The sequence below is a fragment of the Hordeum vulgare genome, chromosome 5H (assembly GCF_904849725.1).
Source record: "Hordeum vulgare subsp. vulgare chromosome 5H, MorexV3_pseudomolecules_assembly, whole genome shotgun sequence".
NCBI classification, from domain to species: domain Eukaryota; kingdom Viridiplantae; phylum Streptophyta; class Magnoliopsida; order Poales; family Poaceae; genus Hordeum; species Hordeum vulgare.
Window position 1 is genome coordinate 123624450 of NC_058522.1, and position 21663 is coordinate 123646112.

Genomic DNA, 21663 nt, shown 5'->3' on the forward strand with positions numbered 1-21663 from the left:
TTCCTTTTGCAGGAAAGAGATGCACACCACTTGTTCATTGAACTTGATGAGAAAAAGAAGCCATGCAAGTCCGGGTACAACCTCAAACGATGAAGACTTTGGCATATGCATAGATGCTCTTGAAGAGGAGATAAGACCTCCTCGCACAAAGAACGAAAAGAAAGAACGTTTGCTGAAAGGTAAAGCTTCTGCCTCCTTTGATAGTGCTTGCAAGTTATCATTAGAAAGTGTGTGGGCACAAAAGATAGAGAAGTATGATGTCAAAGAGGCCACAAAAAATGCGCACTACGCGAGAGTGTTTTAATTGCAAGAGAAGCATATTGCATTGCACGAGAGGGAGGATGCACGGAAACATTTTGAATTAGAAGAGAAAATCATGTTCATGGACGCATCTGGTATGAGTGATGCACATAAGCAATTCTACAAGAAAAAATAAGATGAGATCGCTGCTCGCTGCCAGAACACATCTGGTTGACCTTTTATTTGTTGTTCTGACAACTATTTATTATGACTTGAACTATTTGTCACTTGTACTACATCACTCGTGTCCAAACTTCTACCAGAGGTGCTCAACTAGATCATCTTGAAGCTGAGAATGATCATCTTTGTTTCTAATTTGTTGGTGCATCTGAATAAATGCACTCAGCTGTTCCGCATGAGTACAAGACACCTTAACTCTTTCTCCCATTACCTCATAAGTGTAGTTTTCCCAACCAGTGCGTCGTTCCTCTTCAACAATCATATTGTGCATTATGACACAAGCTTTCATGACATCACCAATTTCTTTACGTTTTCCATCCTTTCGCAGGTCCTCTGACAATGGCAAAATGGTATTGGAGAACTGCAAAGGCTCGTTCAACATCCTTTCTAGCCGCCTCTTGCCTTTGGGGAAAATGTTTCTTCTTTCTTGTTTTTGGAGATGGTATGGTCTTCACAGATGTTGCCCATTCTGGATATATGCCATCTGCAAGGTAATACCCCATTGTATATTGATGACCATTGATGGTATAATTTACTTCTGGAGCTTCACCTCCGGCTAGCTTTGCAAACACATGAGAATGTTGAAGAACATTCAGATCGTTGTTGCACCCTGGTACACAAAAGAAAGCATGCCAGATCCACATATCTTGGGAAACAACTGCTTCCAAGATCATTGTGGGCTTTTTGACATGACCTTTAAACATGCCATGCCATTTTTTGGGCCAATTTTTCCAAACCCAGTGCATACAATCTATACTGCCTAACATACCAGGAAATCCTCTTTCCTCGCCGACTGCAAGTAATCTTGCAGTATCTTCTTCATTCGGAGATCTCAGGAACTGGTCCCCAAAGACTTCACAAATTTTGATCACAAACTTCTTGCAAGCCTTTAGATTAGTAGCTTTTGCACACAGGACGTAGTCATCGGCACCATCAGCCGCTATTACATAAGTTAGCATTCGCATTTCTACGATCATCTTGTGCAACGGATGCAACCCAAGAAGTCCACATGCACTTCTTGTTTGCGTAAACTAACCATCATAATCATGTTGAAGTATAGTTTCAGCTATGCGATTAAACAAATTACGAGTCATCCTAAACCTGTGGGCACAAATGAAAATGAGATAGGAAGGTGGAAAATATGCAAACATATAGTAATGTACTAATTACGAACCTTCGCCGAAATAAGGTTTCGGGATAGTGAGGAATTTTCACTGAAGTAGTCATTCCAGAGTAGAACAAATCCCGCATCTCTCCCTCGATTGATCATCTGACATCCATGCTTGGGACCACCATGGCATCGGTGATTCCCCTACTCTTCCTCCTCGCGCTCTGCGAATGCTACAAGAAAGAGTTCGTCGTCATCGGATGAAGACGACGACGAATTCATGAGCATATTCAAAGAAGCAATGTTTTCAGTCATCATTCCGTTGTGTGAGAGAGGACAGAGGAATTCGAGAGAGGAATGACCAGGATTGGTGGATGAGAGATGGGAGGGATGGTATATATAGACATGCAAATAGAGCTGTTGGAAATAGAGTTGTTGGAAATAGAGCCGTTGGAAATATACACTACCAAATTTAGACATTCTAGTGAAAAGCTGAGGTTGTCTAAAATGAAATTTATTTACACAATTGTCTATATGAAGATATAGACAATGAAATTTAGACAAGCCACTAGAGATGCTCTTAAACGATATCCATTTGATGTTTATGTGAACCATTTTTAATTCAAATGATGTCAGATCGAGTACTTCAAAAAACTTTCCGAGTAAAGCTCTCGCACCCTATGATTTAACTCGGCTTGGAAAGTCGGCCTACCAGGAATTCGCAGGAGGGGAGGGGAGACAAGTAGTTAGTTGGACGGGTTTGAGAGTTCTAGCAAACATATATATTTTCCACCCTCTATATTAGTTGAATATAAATTTATTTTACCCCCTAAAAATGTTAGTCCAAAGGGGTTGTAGGATCCTTCTGATAAAGCCATAGGTCTAGCATTTTTATATCTTGCATGTCTAGTTCATTTCGTTTGATAAACTCTTCGCTCAGGTAACAATTTGGTAAATGCTTACCATTACCCAACGGATTGCAAGGATCATGCCATGGTCTTCCATGCACGACACGCGCCCAAATGAGAGTCTGCATACCGCGTCCCTCCCTCTGGCGCTCTTCTGCTACAAGAGGGGCTATGTTTCTGAAACATACGTGGTGCTCCAATAGTATCCAACAATCTGTCCTTCCAAAACATGAATGTTGTTGTAGTGATCCCCAACTAAGCCTTGTTTTCAAAATAAAAAAAAAACGGTTTCATGAGTGGCTATGTCTCTGAAACATATCTAGTGTTGCAATGGTATGTAGTAGGTTTATGTTTCAAAAACATGAATGTGGTAGTAATGGTCCGCAACTGAGTCTATGTTTCTAAATAAATAAGAGGGATCCACAAGTATCAAAACAAGGCTCATTTTGTAAAGCTTCGAGCATAGTTTTGGGGTCACCTACTACGAGTAGGGTCATAGGACATGCATGCTGAACATTGTTCAGGGCCACATAATCAAGAAATATTGAAGCCTTTGGCAGCGTACACTCAAATGATCTTCAAGATGTATTCCACTCAGACGCTACCAGTCCACTCCGATGATGATGACTCACTCGGGGACCATTACGTCCACTCGGGTAACCCATCATCACTAGGACAAAGGAGTCAAACAACCCTAATGGAATCTGAAGCATCCAATGGAGCACGACAACATGCATTACATAAATGGAGGGATTTATTCCCTCACACATTTCATGGAGTAGCCCAAAGCCTTGCGGTGCTTACCTAGAACTGTCAATAACTTGTCTTTATCTTTCCCTGAAAGGTCAACATTAAGTATAATAGGAAATTTTTTAGTATCATCCATGAACTCATACCTTAGTCTTTTTGTTTTAGGTAATGGTTTTAGAACATGAGGAGGTAGGTCACCATCTACTTTTCTTTCCAGTATCTCATACACTGTATTCACGTGTTATCTCACTATTGGAGTGGCATCAATTATCATTTCAATTTCTTCTTTTTTCTCTTCGTCAAATATGGACTCTAGCCTTACCAGAACCCTTTCAACTTCATCTTCAGGAGTATGGAGATGAACCTCAGCTAATTGGTTCAATTTTTGCTCATCCTCATCTTGAGCTTCCTCCTGATATGGCTTCCTTAAGATGGAGAAGAATGAAAAATTGATCATCTCATCCCCTCATTTCATAGAGATAGTTTTCCTTTTTATATATGCTCCTACAACATTCAGAAAATAAGTTCCCAAAATAACAGGACAATCCTTATCCTCAAGTTGTTTGTATTCAAATGAGTGATCCAATTATAATATTGGCATCTCTAAGAATGACTCAAGGTATTCAATATGTCTTATCTGCAAGTTTAATTACAAGTTCGGTTGGCTCAAGAGTTTGGGGAGAAACCTCTTCATATTTTTTTGCATAAAGAGTGTAAGGAATAACATTGACTAGGGATCCAGGATCATACGGTCCAAAATAAGACTTAATGCTAAAGGAACGGGAACGTGATAATATTTATTTACGTGTATCCTTACCTTTGGCACACCTGTTAAGGTAAGATATGGAATCTCACTCCATGTATACTTGTTTGTTAGCCACTGTTATGGGGGTAGCAAGTTCCTTCATGATATCATCATACGGTGGAGTCCAATAGTGTTCAACCTTAATACTCTTTTTATGTTTGACTGAAAGTGATCCCACTTCTCTTTGCTCTTCTGCTTAAAATAAGTTTCACGTCCGTCTTGGGGCGGAGTAGTTTTCTTCTTAATTTCCTCCACCACGGGAATCTCTTTAGCTTCCCTGGTACGCTTTACAAACATTTTATCTGGTAAATCCAACAACTCAGAGACATCTTTCAAAATACGCAAGGCAGGGTCAGTTCCAATATTAAGCTCACGACGATAATTTTTTATATTCTTAGTTCTGATAAAGGATTTAATTTGATTGTAAACAAGATCAATCTTGTTTTTTATTTTGAACACAAGTACCAACTCTCGATGTTATGACAGATTCTATCAAATAGATTCCACGCATGTGAAATCTTTGTAGCGACCCGACTCAAAACGAGTCAAGCCTGTGTGTATCTATGCCATCCCTGGATCAGTATGCTGGCACACACAGTACATCAATGTATATATCAAAGCGCAATCACATGTAAATAACGTAAAATTGATATATACCTCAAAATCCAGCGGAAACAGTCAAGGGAGTGGAGTCCCAATAAACACCAACGGCAAGTTGAGTGCAGACCGTAACACTCAAATCGTAGTCTTACTCGTCGAATAAAATATTTGCAACATAAGATGTTGCAGCCATGTAGGTCAGCATATTGAATATGCCGGCAAGTCACGAAAGAGAGGGTGAAAATATCATCTATACTATATGCATATATGACAGGTGGGGCTATAATTTATGTTTTGCGTAAAGCAAATTTTTGCTACAACAAGAGAGAGGTAAAAGCAAAATTTACTACATTGTTGGTTGTTAATGAGAAAGGTTCCACCAACCATTTTCTCATACCCGAGTTAACAATATTACCCACATCAATAAGTTAATGGTGTTGAGAATTCCTGATAGTTTCAGTTCCTTTGGCTCAAGTTGTCCATGACCGTGGACACGGCTAATCGATTAGGTTTGAGTACTCTACAGAGTTTTGCACATGTTCCCCACAAGATTTGATCGCCTCCGTTGAAGTACTCGCACTTCAGGGTGTTTGAGAACCGGATGATCAAAACATGGTCTTTCAACGGGTTCCTCTGAGCTTCTGTCGGTGCCCATCCAATCCTACCGTTCTTCTACATCTCGTAGCACCGCCCGTCCAGAGTCACCACGTTGTCCAACCAAGCTAGATACCGTAATGACTTGTGGCTATGCAGGTAAGCCTTGGGTCTTGAAATATCCATCCATCTCTTTGATCCTGGGTGAATCTTTCCGCAAGATGTCATGGCCCTTCCCCATGCATCCCGGGTCATTCGTTGGTTTTCCCAGGGAGCCCATCAGAACCGTCCTTCACCTAGAGGTATATTTCGATCTAAGGTCTTGCAAGTCATGGAGTTTTCAGGTCTTGATTTTTAAGTTTCTCACAACACTCATGATAAACACTCAACCAAACCCCGTCTACTAGGAGCATAGCAAAATAACGTCCCGGCCAAAGTAACAAGGGTTTAGGGGTGCCTATCATAACATACTACTCGATAACCAAAGTTTCCAAGTACCTACTTGCATGCAATGGGTGAAGAAGGTTGAAACTAATGCAATAAAACCATAGGTAAAAATATGATCAATGTGTACTTGCCTGGTAAGGTTGATGGAGATAGATATCGCTCTCAAGAAATAACTTGATAGAACTATTCGTCACTCTCCGATGAAATCTATATAATCAAACATAGTATTCATATAAGCAATCATACTAGCAATCATCCTAGCAATCCATACAACAATAAAATTGATGCAATAAAATAAGAAAGATCAAATAGAAATCCAAAGGAAACTTCAAAGAAAAACTATGGAGTCTTCTATTACAACAAACACTAAATAATTTTTTGTTCTAATTAAACATAACACACAATAAAACACTAAAATAGTAAAATAATAGAGAAAAAAAATATAAATTAACTAAGATAACAGAAAGTATTTTTCATAAAACTATATTATTTTGAAAGTATTTTCAAATAGGACATCAAACTAGCAACAAAATCAATTTGCAAGTTATTACCGAACTAGAATTGATTTCATGCTATCAAATAAAATAAATTTTTGTTGTTGTTGAAAACCTACTGTTAACTAACAGGAGACCAAATATAACCTTCCACAAGTATAAAAGAAAATAAATTAAAAACAATTATAGCAAAAGAAATAGCAATAATCCTGGAAAGAACTAAAACAGAATCTGTTTTACATAAAATAATGAGTTAATATATTCCAAAAATTATGAAATTCTACCTACTGATAAATGAGATCACTAGTGATCAGTAGCAAAAAGAATCAACTAAAAATCTATTTTTAAACTCCAGATATTAACAAAACAAGATTTAAAGCAAATCTGTTTAAATTCAAATTTTACGTTTTCAAACATGGTAAATTTTATATCTACAGAAATTACATAAACTTTGTGATCCAATGCAAAAAGAATCACCTCAATTGGAGTTATAGATTAAAAGTTATAAACAATCTAAAATCAGGTTCGAATCTGTTTCAGAATTAAAAAGATAAAAGATTAAAAATAAAAAGGCGAGGTGGCACGCTGTGATTGGCTGGAAACCATGCGTGTTTTAGGCTATCTAACGGATGGTCGCAATATAAAAGAAAACCTTTTGGTTTTAAACTAACTAACAGAGAACCGGTTGTTTTTCTAATTAAACCCAAGAGGTACCTAATTCTAATCTAAGCCATTTATATTGGATCTAACGGTGGGAAGAAAAAGAAAAGAGAGAGGGAGAGTCTTACCGTGCAACAGGAACTACGGCAATGGCCGGCCGAAGGTGGGGCGGCGAGGTGGGGTAGCTCCGGCGGGGAAAACGGCGGCGGGGAGGTGCAGGCGACGGAGGGGAGTTGCCGGCGGTCTGTGGCGGTGTCAGGGGCGTTGGGGTGACGATTGGAGCTCGACAGGGCTCCTGGTCGTTCGGTCGATGCAGGCGCTCCGGCAAGCCGGCTGCATGGGCGAGTAGGTGGGGATATGCGGGGTTTTCGAAGGTAGCGGAAAGAGGAGGTCGTGGGGATCTTATATAGGGGGCGGGGAGAGCGAGGGGAAGGAAGGATTTCGCGAATCCGGGAGAAGGGGATTCGACTCCCTGCCATGGAAGGCAACCGCACTCTGGAAAGGAAAGTGACGAGAGGTGGAAGAAAATTGGTTCGGGCCTGATCGGTTTCTTAATAGGCCCGGGATAGTTTTCCTAATAAAATAGATTCGGTTTCCTTTTATTAAAAACAGGAAAGAAAAGTGAAGAAAAGAAATAAATCCTTTTCCGAAAATATTGGTATTATATATCAAAATTCTCAGAAACATATTTCCCACAACGTGGACATTTTCTTTTTCACAAAATAAAAACTTTATGTTTTTTTAAATCCAATAAAAATCCAAATTTTGCCTTTAAAATTTTTGGCACTATTTTTCTTCCGACTTTTATTTTTTAGCGGGTGTCATGCTACCTCCTCTCTTTCTTGCTTGGCAAGTATATTGTGAGGAAAATTTTTGTGGTGAAAATCTCTTGTGCCGAAATACATTCAAATCAAATACCGAAAGAAATTCAAATGCCACCTTGATTCAAATTCTTTATAGTTGAAGAAGTCATGTTATCTTCTCTCACTGATTTTAAATGGATGAATCTGAATTCACTGAAAAAAGGGGAAAGTCATTTTATTCCCTCTCATTCAAAAGTTTTTAAAAGTTTTAAATTTCACTCAAGTTTCAATCACTCAAGCAAACAAACAAACAATCTAATAATTATATTAACATTCCAAAATTTGGGATGTTACAATCTTAGTCCCCATAAAAGGTCCTTTATAAACAATATCTTGTGTGCTTACTCTGTGAACCAAGCCCACCATAAAAGTAGTTCACAATTAGATTGTCGGGATAATGATGTTCGGGGCATTCAAAGAGTATAGCTCAATACCTTATATATGCATAAACTAATTTTTCACTTGGACGCTACACAAAACTGCCACTCATCCTTCTTATCTTGAATATTTTTCCTTGAGGATAATAATAAGTATGGAATGCAGCTGATCTATTTTTTCAATTGCTTAAGGTACTCAAGGGCCACTGTTTACAATTATGCTAAACAGATCCGGGTACAAAACATGTTCTACTCGAATTAGACTTCGTGCCACGCACGCCACCATCACAGTCTCCACAACAGGGTTACAACTCATGATAATTAAGGGTTATCTCGTGGATGTGGCCTGTCTATGGGTTCTCCGTAATTCCCCGATCAATTGCAAAGGTCAGGAGCAAGGGTCTTTTACTGACACCTTGAATTACCGCCCCTTCCTTGTCCTTTACATCGATGGTGATATACTTCGTGGTCATAAGGAAGAAATGACGAGTGGGGCCCCTTCGCAACATTCACGAAGTTATTAAACTAAGTATTCAACAAAGAATCACATATCCAAAGTACCATTTCAGATCCTACACATACCAAGGTTCATCCATATCCTCAAGAACTAGGGTTCTACTCACACATGGGGAAGACAAACATCATAACCATAGCGAGGGAATATATGGATGGATGATTCATATAACACACAAGATGATCCAGTGGGGTTCTTGATGTTACAACAAGAAGGATGTGGATGATGATGAGGATGAAAGTAGTGATGAGGATGACGATAATGGTGGTGATGATGTTGAAGCCCCTGTGCATGTGGTGAGGAAGATGGCCCTCTTGTCCTTGTGAATCCCTCCTCTATAAGAACTCCAGAAGCTAGGGTTCTTCCTTATGGATGAGTTTCTGGTGGTTCCGGGCGTCTGAGTCCCGATCCGATTACACGGGGTGGAAATAGTTAATGAGGTGGCGACGGCGACGCCATACGAACGTCCATACTAGAGGGCGCAGTTGTATGGAACGCCGTCTTCTCCTCTGGAGACTGTGTGATCATTTTTCCTTTGGCCTCCTTGCTTGTTTCTTTTATGGTAGGTGATTATCACTTAAATATGTGATTTCACTACCATTTCTAGGGATATTCTCCGTATTACGATAACTGGTCGAAAAAGTGTTATCTGAGGAATCATCGACAGAACGAGGTGCATGAACGTGGTAAAATCCCACAAAGCCTATGATGTAGGCATGAAATACTTAGTAAAATTGTCACGTAAATTGGATTCATCAATGCTGAGACGCTGTTGTATGGAACACCGCCTTTGAATCTGTCGGCGTGTTTGTTAATTTCTTCATTAGAGATTTTTTATCCGTGGAAGGTTAGTAGCAAAAACTGCCAACTAGGATGAAAACTTAAATGACCCAGGTCTTAAATTAAATACGCTTAATTTACTGGAAATCATTCGTAAACCAAGTTTCATATATATTTTGTTTATGTTGGAGTTCTTCGGCTTCCGTGAGCGTAACAAAACTTACCTCCTCCACTTTACTTTCTTATTCTTGTTCATCGATGTCCCACAAGCGTATGGGATCGCATCAGTTTTCGAGGGTAGAGCATTCAACCCAAATTTGTTGGTTTGCACGACGGGAAGCGAAAGAATATTCTCAAGTATTAGCAGCTGAATGTGTTAGATTCAACCACACTTGAAAGATTAGTGTCTGCAAGCAAAGTATCAGTAGCAAGGTAGTATGATAGCAACGGTGCCAGAAACGATCTGTTGACGGCAGACTATTCCTAACTGTTGTATCAATGGCGCCAACACGTTGACGGGGGATTATTCTTGAGAAGAATGCTTCCCCGGCTATGGCTCCAGGAAAGTCTTGCAACAAGTAACAGATAAGTAGCAAGGAACAACAGTAGCAGCAGGAGCAGTAGTGACATCAGCAGGAAAGTGGCCCAATCCCTTTTGTAGCAAGGGACAAGTCTAGACAAAGTAACGTAGCAAGGACCAGTAGTAAAAGACTCGTAGGCAGTGGATCGGTGATGGATGAGTATGACGGATGTGATTCATCATGTAACAGCTATAACACGGAGAGATATGTAACTAGCTCCCGTTCGTCAATCTAATTTAGACATGTATTCCGTATGTAGTCATACGTGCTTAGGGAAAAGAACTTGCATGACATCTATTGCACATCCCTCCCGTGGCAGCGGGGTCCTAATGGAAACTACGGGATATTATGGTTCTCCTTTTAATAAAGAACCGGACCAACGCATTAACACGCGGTGAATACATGAACTCCTCATACTATGGTCATCTCCGGGAGTGGTTCCGGCTATTGTCACTCCGGGGTTGCCAGGTCATAACACATAGTAGGTGACTACAACTTGCAAGATAGGATCTAAAACACACATATATTGTCGACAACATAATAGGTTCAGATCTGAAATCATGGCACTCGGGCCCTAGTGACAAGCATTAAGCATAGCCAAGTAGTAGCAACATCAATCTAGAACATAGTGGATACTAGGGATCAATCCCCGTCAAGAACTAACTCGATTACATGATAGATCTCATCCAACTCATCACCGTCCAGCAAGCCTACGATGAGATTAGTCACGAACGATGAAGAGCATCATGGAATTGTCGATGGAGAAAGGTTGATGATGATGATGGCGACGATTTCCCCTCTCCGGAGCCCGAAATGGACTCCAGATCAGCCCTCCAGATGAAGAACAGGATGTGGCGGCGCCTCCGTATCGCAAAACGCGATGAAACCTTCTCTCTGATTTTTTTTCCAGGCAAAACGGAAGATATAGAGTTGAGATTAGGGGCGGTGGTGCCACGTGGGACCCACAAGCCTGCACGGTGCGGCCATAGGGGGTGGCCGCGGCCTGTGGGCTTGTGGCCCACTAGCACGCTCCCTCCGGTGGATCTTTGCGCATGTATTTTTCTTTTATTCCAAAAAAAATCTCCGTAAATTTTCAGGACATTCCGAGAACTTTTATTTCTGCACAAAAACAACACCATGGCAATTCTGCTGAAACAGCGTCAGTCCGGGTTAGTTCCATTCAAATCATGCAAATTAGAGTCCAATACAAGGGCAAAAGAGTTCGGAAAAGTAGATACGACGGAGACGTATCAACTCCCCCAAGCTTAAAGCCTTGCTTGTCCTCAAGCAACTCAGTTGACAAACTGAGAGAGACAAAAGAAAAACTTTGACTAACTCTGTTTGATCTTGTTGTTGCAACTATGTCTAACTCACAACCAAAATTTCAGCAAGATCACAAGCAAACCACATAAGCAAATGACATCTAGGTCTCACGGTAAACTCATACCAATGGCATAATCAACTAGCGAGCAAATAATAATAAGCCTCAAGTGTCAACACTTCAATCAAAACAACATGAAGCAGTACGAATAGATGGTATCTCGCTAGCTCTTTCTGAGAGGCAAAACATAAATGCAGAGCACCTTAAAAGACCAAGGGCTCACTAAACATTGTAATTCAAGGCAATGAAGATCCAGTCATAGTCATACTCAACAAAGTTAAAAGCAAAGCATAAAAATGACAGAGGTGCTCTCTAATTGGTGCTTTTGTAAGAGGAGGATGACTCAACAGGATCATAAATAGACAGGCCCTTCGCAGAGGGAAGCATTGATTTGCAAAGGTGCCAGAGCTCAAGCTTTGAACGCAGAGATAATAATTTTGGGTGGCATGCTTCCATTGTCAACGCAATGACTAAGAGTTCTCAACATCTTCCACACTACACATGCTATAGGTGGTTCCCAAACAGAAAAGTAAAGTTTTGACTCCCCCACCGCCAACAAATCACACTCCACGGTTAGCTGAATTCTCGGGTACCGTCCAAACCAACATCAATCCTGGGGGAGTTTTGTTTGCAATTCTTTTCGATTTGAGCATGGAACTGGGAATTCCAATTACCGGCCCCTTTCTCGTGAATGATAGTGAATAAACAGATATCGACGATAACACGCCTAGCATGGAAGATACCAATAGCCCCCTGTCACCACATGAGCGGTTCGGGCATGCAAAACAGATTATTTCTTGAAGGTTTAGAGATTGGCACATGCAAATTTACTTGGAACGGCAGGTAGATACCGCACATAGGTAGGTATGGTGGACTCATAAGGCACAACTTTGGGTTTATGGAAGTGGATGCACAAGCAGTATTCCCGCTTAGTACAAGTGAAGGCTAGCAAAAGACTGGGAAGCGACCAACTAGAGAGCGACAACAGTCATCAAAATGCATTGAGATTAACTAACGTTGAGTGCAAGCATGAGTAGGACATAAATCACCATGAACGTGAACATCATAGAGGCTATGTTGATTTTGTTTCAACTACATGCGTAAACATGCACCAAGTCAAGCCACTTGAAACATTCAAAGGAGGATACCATCCTATCATACTACATCATAGTCATCTCAACATTCATGTTGGCAACCAAGACAAACCATTATAAGCTCCTAGCTAAGTAAGCATGGCATAAGCAACTATGATCTCTAAGTTGTCATTGCAAACATGTTTCTCTCACAATAAAGCTGAATCAGGCATGATGAGCTAGTCATATTTACAAAAACAAAATAGATCGAGTTCATACCAGCTTTTCCAGGCTCAGTCACTTCATCATATATCGTCATTATTGCCTTTCACTTGCATGACCGAATGATGTGAACAATAATAAGTGTGCTCGTGCATTGGACTACGCTGGAATCTGCAGGCAAACACAAAGGAGAAGACAAAGCAATATGGCTCTTTGAAAGCTAAACAGGTATGCATGCAAGAGCCACTAAACATTGTAACCATGGTCTTCTACCTTGACCCAAAGAAAAAGAAAACTATTTACACGGGAAAGCTCACAACAAGCAAAAGAAGAAAAAGAAAATCTTTTTGGGTTTTCTCAAACTAGACACACACACGAAAAGAAAACGAGAAAAAGAAAATAAACTAGCATGGATGATACAGTGGCAAAGTGTGAACACTGGCTAACAAAGTGAAAGCATAAGCAAGAATGTAAAGTCGGTGAGAACACGTACTCCCCCAAGCTTAGGCTTTTGGCCTAACTTGGTCTACTCCCAAGGATGGTCCTGGCGAAACCCAAAATCATAATCGGGGTTATACGGGAGATCTGCAGCCACTGCCTGAATAGCTGCCTCACGGAGACGAGCAGCCTTCGCCTCCCTCTCATACTCCTCTGCCTCTCCTCTGGTTATGTAATATCTCTATTTTACCTGAAAGTCAAAGAGAGCAGGAGCAGGAAGGGTAATATGGAAAACACGCTGCCGGTTAAATATCAATCGGTATAGGAGGGATTCATCATCCCTCTCAAGGAACTCGTAGCGTGTCAAAGCGACGTGGTCAAGGAAAGCTGTATGGAGCGGGGGATCTCCTTCACGGATGGGTACTCCAAGAAAATTTGCCATCCGAGTGGCAGAGATCCCACCAAAGAAATCCCCTTCAATAGCATTCTTATTCAGCCTCCTTGCTATAATAGCTCCCATGTTGAAGCTTTTGTCACCCATCACTGCGCTCTTAAGGATACTAAGGTCGGGTGCGCAGAGGTGACAATGCTCAATCTTGCCATTAATGCATCTGCCTATGAAGAGGGCAAAGTAATGCAAGGCAGGAAAATGAATACTCCCCATGGTAGCTTGCGTAATGTCTCTAGTTTCTCCAACCGTAATACCAACGCAAAAATCTCTAACCGAAGATTTAGGAGGATCATTGAGGTTACCCCAAATAGGTATTTTGCAAACTCTACTCAAATCCTCTAAATCCATGGTATACATTTATCATAGAGATGAAACAGTAACGATGGCTCACGGCCAGCTGAAAACTTGAATCTACGAACAAAAGAGGCAGTGAGAGAAACATACTGTTCACATTTATCGAAGATGAATTCTTCGAGTCCGACGTTGTGAAAAAGTGCATCAAACTCATCTTTGAAGCCTGCCTCAATCATAAATTCATCAGAAGGCCATTCACATGGTTGTACCTGCGCGTACCTAAGTTGGTAAGGATGAGGCTCCCGAATCGCAAGACGGGGACCTCTCTTGCGTGAGGAACCACCATGAAAGTTTCTCCTGAACATCTTCCCTTTCTTAAATTTTCAGTGACCCAAAGGAAAGGTGAACAAGGTCCAACTAAACTTGTAGCAACTACTCCAACAAGTGCCTAGAGACCATATTACGCATCAAAACTACTTGGGACCAGCTAGAATCAGCATGCAAAGCTCAAGAACATGGTCACCAAGGCAGCAAAAATACGCGGAGTATAAGGCACTAGAGAAAAAACTAATTGGACCAATGGAGGAGTCACTTACGAAGGAGTAATTTCCCCAAAACAGTTCGGAGAACAGTGATTTGAGGAAAGAGATCGAAAAGCCCAGCAAGAGGAGCAAGAACACGGGTTTGAGCTGCGAAATGATTTTTTCTGGAGGTAGGAGAAGCGGATGAGAGCAAGAATGAGTGGAGGGGGTGCCTGTGGGCCGCACAAGCCTGGGTGGCGCGGCCAGGGGGTGCCCGCGCCCCTAGGGCTTGTGGCCCACTGGTGTGGCCCCCAGACAGACTTTTTGTCCCAGAATTTTTCAAAAAATCCAGAAAAAATCATACTTGATTTTCACAGCGTTCGGAGAACATTTATTTTTGGGGTACTTTTCCACCGGACGCTAAATAAGAAAACAGGGAAAGCTAAACTAAATATATCATTTTTCTTCTAAGCAACCGAAGGTGAAAGCTTAAAACAGAGGTTTGTGACTCCTCGATTCATCTATCTCACGGTCATCGAAAGAAATCCGTCAATGGGGTTGATCAAATCCCCTCGACAAAAGTTTCTCGAATCGCAAAAGAGAATGGAGAATTTTTGAATAGTCACTAAGTCACCTTGATGGGGATGTGTATCTCCCCAACAAGCAAATCATACTTCATCTTGACACGAGGAATAGGGCATTCAAAGCTCCCAATAAGAATCGATGAAGTCTTTTCGATAGCATTGATGCAATGTACTCGATAGTGTTTCTTCAGAAAATGCACCGTATGCTCATTACCGTTGACATGGAATGTGACATTGCCTTTGTTGCAATCTATAACAGCCCCTGCAATGTTTAAAAAGGGTTTTCCGAGGATGACCGCCATGGCATCGTCCTCGGGAATATCCAAGATAACAAAGTCTGTTAAGATGGTGGTGTTAGCAACCACAACAGGCACATCCTCGCAAAATGCCGATATGGAAAGCAGTTGATTTGTCGGACATTTGCAGAGAGATTTCAGTGGGTGTCAACTTATCCAGTTCAAGTATAAGATAAAGAGAGGGGAGGAATAACACTAACACCGGCTCCAAGGTCGCATTACGCAGTTCTAACGTAGTTGCCTTTAATGGAGCAAGGTATAGTGGGCACACCGGGATCACCTAGTTTCTTAGGTGTTCCACCCTTGAAGGTATAATTAGCAAGCATGGTGGAAATCTCAATCTCATGTATCCTCCTCTTATTAGTCACAATATCTTTCATGTACTTAGCATACGGAGACATCTTGAGCATATCTGTCAAACGCATTTGCAGAAAGACAGGTCTGATCATTTCAACCAATCGCTCAAAATCCTCATCATCCTTTTTCTTGGATGGTTTGGGAGGAAAGGGCATAGGTTTCTGAACCCATGGTTTCCTTTATTTACCATGCTTCCTAGCAGTGAAGTCATTCTTATCGTATCTCTTATTCTTAGGTTGTGGGTTATCAAGATCAAGTTCAATCTCCACATCCTTTTCATTGCTAGGTTGAGCATCTTCATGAAAATCACTATTGATATTATCATTAGGCTCATGTTCATCACCAGATTGTGTTTTAGCATCAGAGACAAATACATCGTTTGGACTCCCAGGTGTAGCAGCAACAGGGTTGCTAGCGTGCAGGTTCCTATCAACTTTCTTCTTCTTTCTAGGATGACTAGGTGCATCAGTGCTAACTCCTTGAGAATCTTGTTCAATTCTCTTCGGATGACCCTCAGGATACAAAGGTTCCTGGGTCATTCTACCGTCTCTAGTGACGACTCTAACGGAATTGTCATTCAACTCATTGAGCAAGTCATTCTGAGCTTTAAGTACTTGTTCTACCTGAGTAGTAACTATAGAGGCATGTTTACTCAGAAGTTTAAGATCGTTGACATTTCTGTCCACACAAGAACTTAAATGACTAAGCATACGAGCATTCTGTTCCAATTGTCTGCTAACATAATCATTGAAACTCTGTTGTTTGGCAACGAAGTTATCAAATTCATCCAAGCATAAGCTAGCAGGTTTATCAAAAGGAATATCACTCTCATCAAACCTACGCAGAGAATTTACTTCTACTACCTATATCGGGTTATCGAGACCATGGATCTCTTCGATAGGTGGTACATTTTTGACATCTTTAGATTTAATGCCTTTCTCTCGCATAGATTTCTTGGCTTCTTGCATATCTTGAGGAATGAGGAATAGAATACCTCTTTTCTTCGGAGTTGGCTTAGGAGGTGGTTCGGGAATAGTCCAAGCATTCTCATTGCACAAGATGTTATTCAGTAGAGTCTCAGTTTGTTCTACGGTTCGTTCCCTAAAAACACTACCATCACAACTATCAAGTGGTCTTTGGAAGCATCGGTAAGTCCATTATAGAAGATATCAAGTATTTCTTTCTTCTCAAGAGGGTGATCAGGCAAAGCATTCAGTAGCTGGATGAGCCCCCCAAGCTTGTGGGAGACTCTCTTCTTGAGCTTGAGCAAAGTTGTATATTTCCAGCAAGGCAGCTTGCTTCTTATGCGCAGGGAAATATTTTTCAGAGAAGTAGTAGACCATATCCTGGGGACTACGCACACAACCAGGAGCAAGAGAAGTGAACCAGGTCTTAGCATCATCCTTTAGCGAGAAAGGAAACAACTTGAGCATAAAGTAGTGGCGGATCTTTTCCTCACTAGTGAATAGGGTGGCTATATCGTGCAGTTTGGTAAGATTGGCTACAACCGTTTCGGATTCATAACCATGAAAAGGATCAGATTCGATCAGAGTGATTAACTCAGGGTCGATAGACAATTCATAGTCCTTATCGGTCACAAAGATAGGCGAAGTAGCAAACTTTGGGTCGTATTTCATCCTAGCGTTCAGAGATTTTTCTTTCCACTTGCGCAGAAGTTTCTCAACATCATAGCTATCCTTACACGCAAGAAAGTCGTCAGCTATCTCTCCCTCCATAACATAGTGCGTATCAGGCATAACAGGCAATTCAGGCATAGTAGCAGGTTCTACTTCAATAGTATCAACAGTTTCAGAAGTATCATCACATCTAGCAGCAACTCTAGCAATTTGTGCATCAAGGAATGCACCTAGTGGCAAAGCAGTATCAAGCATAGCATCATCAGGCATAGTATCAAGCATAGCATCATCAGGCATAGTATCAAGCATAGCATCATCAGGCTTAGTATCAAGCATAGCATCATCAGGCATAGTATCTATCATAGCATCATCATAAGCATCATGGGCAGCAGAAGTAGCATCATCAAGACATGCGACATATCAAGATTTCTAGCAGGAGGTGAAGTCACAAACTTACTCAAAACTGAAGGTGAATCAAGTGCAGAGCTAGATGGCAGTTCCTTACCTCTCCTCGTAGTGGAAGGTAGGATTTTAGTTCTTGGATCTTTCGGATTCCTCATAGTGATCAGCAGACGTCAATCCCAAGTGATTCAGAGAATATAGCTGTGCCTCCCCAGCAACGGCGCCAGAAAAAGCCTTGATGTCCCACAAGCGTATGGGATCGCAGTAGTTTTCGAGGGTAGAGTATTCAACCCAAATTTGTTGGTTCACACGACGGGAAGCGAAAGAATATTCTCAAGTATTAGCAGCTGAATGTGTCAGATTCAACCACACCTGAAAGATTAGTGTCTGCAAGCAAAGTATCAGTAGCAAGGTAGTATGATAGCAACGGTGCCAGAAATGATCTGTTGACGGCAGACTATTCCTAACTGTTGTATCCATGGCGCCAACACATTGACGGGGGATTATTCTTGAGAGGAATGCTTCCCCGGCTACGGCTCCAGAAAAGTCTTGCAACAAGTAACAGAGAAGTAGCAAGGAACAGCAGTAGCAGCAGTAGTAGTAGTGACAGCAGCAGCAAAGTGGCCCAATCCCTTTTGTAGCAAGGGACAAGCCTAGACAAAGTAACGTAGCTAGGACCAGTATTAAAAGACTCGTAGGTAGTGGATCGGTGATGGATGAGTATGACAGATGTGATTCATCATGTAACAGCTATAACACAGAGAGATATGTAACTAGCTCCCGTTCGTCAATCTAATGTAGGCATGTATTCCGTATGTAGTCATACGTGCTTAGGGAAAAGAACTTGCATGACATCTATTGTCCATCCCTCCCGTGGCAGCGGGGTCCTAATGGAAACTACGGGATATTAAGGTTCTCCTTTTAATAAAGAACCGAACCAAGGCATTAACACGCAGTGAATACATGAACTCCTCATACTATGGTCATCTCCGGGAGTGGTTCCGACTATTGTCACTCCGGGGTTGCCGGGTCATAACACATAGTAGGTGACTACAACTTGCAAGATAGGATCTAAAACACACATATATTGGCGACCACATAATAGGTTCAGATCTGAAATCATGGCACTCGGGCCCTAGTGACAAGCATTAAGCATAGCCAAGTAGTAGCAACATCAATGTAGAACATAGTGGATACTAGGGATCAATCCCCGTCAAGAAATAACTCGATTACATGATAGATCTCATCCAACTCATCACCGTCCAGCAAGCCTACGATGAGATTACTCACGAACGATGAAGAGCATCATGGAATTGTCGATGGAGAAAGGTTGATGATGATGATGATGGCGACGATTTCCCCTCTCCGGAGCCCGAAACAGACTCCAGATCTGCGCTCCAAATGAAGAACAGGATGTGGCGGCGCCTCCGTATCGCGAAACGCGATGAAACCTTCTCTTTTATTTTTTTCCATGCGAAACGGAAGATATAGAGCTGAGTTTGGGGGAGGTGGATACTCGGGTCCCGTCCATACCAACATCAATCCAGGGGGAGTTTTGTTTGCAATTATCTTTTTGATTTGAGCATGGAACTAGGAATACCAATTACCTGCCCCTTTCTTGTGAATGATAGTGAATAAACACATATCAAGGATAACACACTGATGTTTGCTGTGTATCCCTTGCAATGGCGCCAAAAATAGTTGTGTCCACGGCACCAGAAATCCTTCAGCTACGGCTACGCCTTAAGGGACTTCCTAGGCAAGTATGCAAAGGATTTCCCCCGTGGCCTTGGAGCCTTGCGTTGGTGTTCCCTCAAACCGGAAAGGGTGATGTAGCACAACGACGGTAAGTATTTCCCTCAGTTTGAGAACCAAGGTATCAATTCAGCGGAAGAGTATCCCAAGATCCTGCACAAACTCGAAAGCTTGCACCCAACGCTTTGAAGGGGTTGTCAATCTCTTATAGATTGTTTGCCAAGTGAGAACTGAAAGCAACAAAGTAACAAAGGAAAGTAAAAGCGGAGATGTAAACGATGGATGTGAATAGACCCGGGGGCCGTAGTGTTTACTAGTGGCTTCTCTCATGAAAGCAAGTAGATGGTGGGTGAACAAATTACTGTCGAGCAATTGATAGAACTGTGCAGAGTCGTGACGATATCTATGCAATGATTATTTCTATAGGCATCACGTCCGAAACAAGTAGACCGATACTTTCTGCATCTACTACTATTACTCCACACGTCGACCGCTATCCAGCATGCATCTAGTGTATTAAGTCCATAAGAACAGAGTAATGCCTTAAGCAAGATGACATGATGTAGAGGGATAATCTCGAACCAATGATAAAAACCCCATCTTTTTACCCTTGATGGCAACTGCTTGATGTGTGCCTTGCTGCCCCTACTGTCACTGGGAAAGGTCACCACATGGTAGAACCCAAATCCAAGCACTTCTACCATTGCAAGAATCATAGATCTAGTTGGCCAAACGAAACCCAAGACTCGGAGAGACTTACAAGGATATGAAATCATGCATATAAGAAATCAGCAAAGACTCAAATATATATCATACATAATCTGATCACAAGTCCACAATTCATCTGATCTCAACAAACACACCGCCAAAGAAGATTACATCGGATAGATCTCCATGAAGATCATGGAGAACTTTGTATTGAAGATCCAAGAGAGAGAAGAAGCCATCTAGCTACTAACTACGGACCCGTAGGTCTGAAGTGAACTACTCACGAGTCATTGGAGGGGCGATGATGATGATGAAGAAGCCCTCGAACTCCAAAGTCCCCTCCGGCAGGACACCGGGAAGGGTCTCTAGATGAGATCTCGCGGAAACGGAAGCTTGCGGCGGCGGAAAAGTATTTTCGAGGTTCCTCTAATTTTTTGCGGAATATTTGGGAATTTATAGGCCAAAGACCTAGGTCAGGGGGCGGCCAGGGAGGCCACAAGCCTGCCCACCGCCGCCTCCCCCTAGTGGCGGAGTGGGGGCTTGTGGGCTCCCTCCACGTGGCTTGGCCCAAAAGCCCCCTCGACTTCTTCCGTTCGGGAAAAAATCATTTCGGGGTTTTTCTTCCGTTTGGACTCGGTTCCAAAATCAGATATGAAAAGAGTCAAAAACACGGAAAAAAGAGGAACTGGCACTTGGCACTGAATTAATAAGTTAGTCCCAAAAATATATAAAAAGGTACATAAAACATACAAAGAAGGCAAGATAACAGCTTGAAACTATCAAAAATTGTGGATACGTTTGAGACGTATCAAGCATCCCCAAGCTTAACTCCTGCTCGTCCTCGAGTAGGGAAGTGATAAGAATGAATTTTTGATGCTTTCATGCTACCTAGCATAGGTGTCCTTTGTAATTCCTCTTATGTGACGTGAATGTTCAGATTCATTAGATTCAAAACAATAGTTTGCTATTGACGGGGAAACAATAATAATTCAAGCAAACTAGCAACGTAATCATGAACTTTCAAAATAACAAGGCCAAAAGAAAGTTATCCCTACAAAAGCATATAGTCTGGCTATGCTCTATCATCATTGCACAACGAATTTAAATCATGCACAACCCCGGTATTGGCCAAGTAATTGTTTCACACCTTTACTTTCTCAAACATTTTCAACTCACGTAATACATGAGCGTGAGCCATGGTTATAGCACTATAGATGGTGTGGAATGTGGTGGAGGTTGCAAGACAAAAAAGGAGAAGATAGTCACATTAACTAGGCATATCAATGAGCTGTGGAGATGCTCATCAACAGATATCGATGTGAATGAGTAGGGATTGCCATAAAAATGATGCACTAGAGCTACAAGTATGTGAAAGCTCTTAAAGAAAACTAGTGGGTGTGCATCCAACTTGCTTGCTGACGAAGACCTAAGGCAATTTTGAGGAAGCCTATCATTGGAATATACAAGCCAATTTATATAATGATAATTTCCCACTAGCTATATGGTGGTGACAAAATGAGAGACTCTCAATCATGAAAATCATGGTGCTCAAAATGCACAAGTGTGGAAAAAGTGGTAGCATT